This window comes from Aristolochia californica, unplaced genomic scaffold (assembly GCF_029961685.1).
Source record: "Aristolochia californica isolate CCGP_79_NKW_82.1479 unplaced genomic scaffold, dmAriCali1.0.hap1 SCAF_11, whole genome shotgun sequence".
NCBI classification, from domain to species: Eukaryota; Viridiplantae; Streptophyta; class Magnoliopsida; order Piperales; family Aristolochiaceae; genus Aristolochia; species Aristolochia californica.
Window position 1 is genome coordinate 16,364,057 of NW_027181782.1, and position 4,699 is coordinate 16,368,755.

Here is a 4,699-nt window from a genome sequence, read left to right on the forward strand (position 1 = left end):
TGTTTATGTGCACAATACCGGTGTGTATGTTAATTTGCCTGCTGGAATGTGTTGGAGAGATTTGAATGAGATTGATCTTAGGATCAAAGAAGGTTTCACTAGTTGGAAACTCGAATTTTAGATCAAAATAAGTTTTTCAGGGTGTTGATGTGGCTCAGAGGGGTTGACTAGCAGCAATGCTGATCGAAAATTGCAGACGAAGGGTCTCTGTTTCGTGAAGCAGTGAAACAATGCCCAAGTTCTGGAATATCAGATTGGAGATATGCAGTTCGAGCTGAATTTTTTTGGAGGATGCCAGGACCCATTGGAAAATGTTTTTGGGGGCCTCTGAAATTTTTTTTCCGGTGGCTTGGTTGTTTTGGGGGTGATTTATTTGCTGCTCAGGCATTGTTAGTGGATATGTTTCATTTCAGTGGGAGTGTAGAATCTTTTCCATTCCTGAATTTTTTTTGTGAGGGGCTATATTTTGATGTTGATGAGCACAGTCACTGTGCATGGGGTCGTTACTCAATTGACAAAGCCGCAGCAGCTGCTCTAACTGTTGTAGTGCTACATTTTTTGGGTCTCGCCAGGCGAGACTGAGATGGGAAATTCCAATGTTTTGGATGTGTTAATTTTGAGAATGCTGAAGTATGCAGTAGTGCTGTCTACAATGATAAGAATGCATACTTGTTAAATGATTATGCTATTCGAGCTCACCCTACTGTTGGGTATGCGGAGAAAGACGAATCAGTGTTGCATGTTTCTACTATTAGAAGTGCCTCAGTTGAGACTGCAGAAATGAGGTGCAGCTCAACCAACTCTTTTCGGAATTTCCGTGGATTTCAAGCAACCACAAGTGTGCACTGTGAATCAGAGATGTCCTTCTTGGGAAAAGAGAGCAGTGCTGCACTTCAACATTCCATTGTTCTTATATTTCAACCTGCTGAGGCACAAGGAACAGGAGCTTGGAACACTCCACGAAGCGGTGTTGGACAATGTAGAGGCTACGTTGGGAATTCACTTAGGGGTTTCACTATCCCACAGGGGTAGTGGCTAGACTTCTTGGCGGGCTGTGGACACTCCAAAATAAAGATTAGTGGAAAAGGAGGCTCTGCAGCTATTCCACCATCTTCAATTGACCCTGTTTTGGCAGCATCATCTTCTGGAATCAGCTTACAAAACTTTGCCTCAAGGGAGACAGATCATCTAGATTCACAGATGGTTTCAATGTCCCACATCAAGGGAGGCAGTGGTTACACTTTCATTCCTGAGTCAGTAACAGTTGGCGGCACTTTCAGGGCATTTTGTAAAAAGAGCTTCTATGCATTAAAACAAAGAATTCAAGAGGTAATCACTGGGTAGGCAGCTGTGCACCGATGCAGGGCCGCGTTAGACTTCTTTGACAAAGAGCAGCCCATGATTCCTCAAACTGGGAATGATGAGAGGATTTATGAACATGTTCGTTGTGCCTCTATTAGTATTGTTGGTGTGAAGAATATTCCCATAGCTCAGCCTATTATGGGTGGTGAGGTTTTTGCCTTCTATATGGCCCACATACCAGGAACCTTTATTCTTTTGGTACAAGGGAGGAGATGATTGGATCTCCTCATCCTCCACATAGCCCTTTACTATGCTATTGATGAAGATGCTCTGCCGGTTGGGGCAGCTATTCATGCTGCCTTTGCACATTCATATTTTCTGCACGAAGCTGCTACGAGGCCGGAAGTAGGTGTATATGCATATGCCACAGCGCAAGTCAAGACAACTATGGAGGTTACTCGTTATCTTGGAGGACAAAATTATGTTTTTTGGGGTGGAAGGGAAGGATATCAATCTTTCTTCTACACAGATATGAAAAGGGAGTTGGATCATATGGCAACTTTTCTTAAAGTTGCGGCTGATTGGAAGCAGAAAATTGGATTTACTGGTACTCTATTGATTGAAACTAAACCACTAGAACCCACTACGCACCAGTATGAGTGGGATGCTGCTACTCCAGCAAGCTTTCTCCTACAATATGGTCTTTCAGGGGAATTCAAATCCAACAGTGAGTGTAACCATGCTACCCTATCCAAACATAGTTGTTTCCATGAGCTTGAAACTGCAAGCATCAGTGGGTTGCTTGGCAACATTGATGCAAACACCGGCAACACCCAGAATTGTTGGGACACTGTTCAAGTCCTCGTGGACATTGGAGAGGCCACTCTGATTATGCTGTGTGAGATTAGAAATGGAGGGTTGGCACTTGGGGGATTCAACTTTGATGCAAAACTTCGGAGAGAGAGTACAAATCCAGAAGATTTATTCATTGCTCATATATCTGGGATGGATACCCTGGCTCGAGGGCTTCGCAGTATTGCAAAACTTATTGGCGAGGGTGAATTGGATGAGCTGGGTCAAAAGCGATATGCAAGCTTTGACTCAGAAAGTGGAGCCATGATTGAGGGTGGAAAAGCAGAATTTGAGAATCTCGAGCAAAAGGCTATGGAATGGGGAGAACCAATTGCTCCTTCACTGTCAGACGAGCTAATGTTTTTGTTTTAGCTTGACCTGACTGGTTATGGAGGATAAAAAAAAAAATTATTTCTCTTGGTGGATGCTCTAGTTTTGTAGCCCAGAGGGCGGACACTGATACCGCGGTTGACACTTGCGAATGGATGGCGATATCGACACTGGCAAGCAGACCTACCTTCCGAGCTTGAGGACAAGATCGTTCTTCCCGGGGGGTGTAACGTTATGCACATAATAACATTATTATTTTAGTTGTTTTCTTTAATTTACTTTATTTTATTTCAGTTTTAGGTCACAGGGGCATTTTTGAAATTACTTATTCATAGGGATATTTTTTTAATATTTTATTCATAGGGATATTTTTGTAATATTTTATTAAACCCTAACAGGGTGAACCCTATTTAAGGGGTAAGAGTAATGAGAAGGTCAAGCATTGAGAATTAGGTTAAATCTAGCGTAAATAGGCTTGAGATCACCTTCTTAATCTCAAGGTTAGGGTTTTCCTCAAAAACCCACGTATTCTCTCATCCTCCATTGATCTTCATCTTCCCCACGTCTTCCTACAATCCCTACAGTAATGCATGGCAGACCCATAACCTGTGCCAGATTCAAGATCCTCCCAACGAATCCTTGTGTCGGATCCGGGACCGTAACAGATAATTCCAAAAAGTCTTTGTAACTTTTAGGGACTGCAAACTCTTTTTGTTTTTATATATTAGGTTTTGCAATGATCGTAAAAAGGGGAGGCGATGTATTTTTAACCGAGTCTTGACACCCAATCCATAAGTCATTTCTTACGAAAATATATCCCGTTATGCATGATTGACTGATAAATCACTTTACAAATCATCTGTGATGGTTAGGTCAGCTTTTAGTAAATGGGCAAAATAATGGATTGTTTGACTCGGGTCAATATCTCATTGCACATTAACTAGAAAATTTAATGAGCATTTGTAGTTTGCTTTAAAAGGTATGGATCCATAGGGATTTTTCGACCTTTAACATGTTTCAAGCATGCATATCCACATTTAAAACATATTAGGATCAGTTAGAAATATATTTCCTACCAAATTCATAGCCATTAGTGTTGAACCAGTGGAATTTCCAAAACTTGGACAACAAAACTTTTGTGTTCGTTTGTAGTATGTGAATAAATTTTATTTACTTACATTTGTTATTGTTTTTAATTTTTTCTATACATAAATTCTAAAATTTTCATTTTGTTATGATATATTTTGCCTTTATCATCTTGTTTACAAGAGAATCGGAAAGTGAAAACTCAAAGTATTGATTTAAGAAAAAAATGTACATCTAAAATGGAAAGGAAATGCACAAATGTAGAGAGAGATAATTCCAAAAAGTCTTTGTAACTTTTAAGGACTGAAAACTCTTTTAGTTTTTATATATTAGGTTTTGCAACGATTGGGAAAAAAGGGAGGCGGGGGAATTTTAACTGAGTGTTGACTCCCAATCCATAAATCATTACTTGCAAAAACATAGCCCGTTACCCATGATTGACCGATAAATCACTTTATAAATCATTTGTGATTGTTAAGTCAGCTAAATGGGCCAAGTAATGGCTTTTTTGACTTGGGTAAATATCTCATTGCACGTTCACTTGAGAATTTAATGAGCATTTGTTGTTAAAAGGTTTGGATCCATAGGGCATTTTCATCTTTAACATATTTCAGGCATGCATATCCATATTTAAAACATGTTATGATCTATTTTGTTGTGATCTATTTTGCCTTTATCTTCTAGTTTTTGAGAGAATCAGAAAGTGAAAACTCAAAGTTTTGATTTAAGACAAAAGTGTACATCTAAAATGGAATGGAAATGCACAAATATAGAGAGAGATAATTTCAAAAAGTCTCTGTAACTTTTAGCTACAGCAATCTCCTTTAGTATTTATATATTAGGATTTACAATAATCGGGAAAAGGGGATGCGGGGGATTTTTTATTGAGTATCAACTCCCAATCCATAAGTCATTTCTTAAAAAAAAATTTATATATTTATGGCTGGTTTGACTCGAGTAAATATCCCACCGCACGTTCACTTGAGAATTTAATGAGTATTTGTAGTTCGCTTTAAAAGATTTGGATCCATAGGTCATTTTCATCTTGAACATGTTTCACGCATGCTTATCCTTATTTAAAACATGTTAGGATCAATTAGAAATCTCTTTCTTATCAAATTCCAAGTCA

The 4,699-nt window shown here is 39.0% G+C and overlaps 1 pseudogene; it reads left to right on the forward strand.

The window, feature by feature from the left end:
- Nucleotides 1–399: 399 nt before the first annotated feature.
- Nucleotides 400–2,684, forward strand: LOC137943640 (uncharacterized; annotated as a pseudogene).
- Nucleotides 2,685–4,699: the final 2,015 nt, after the last annotated feature.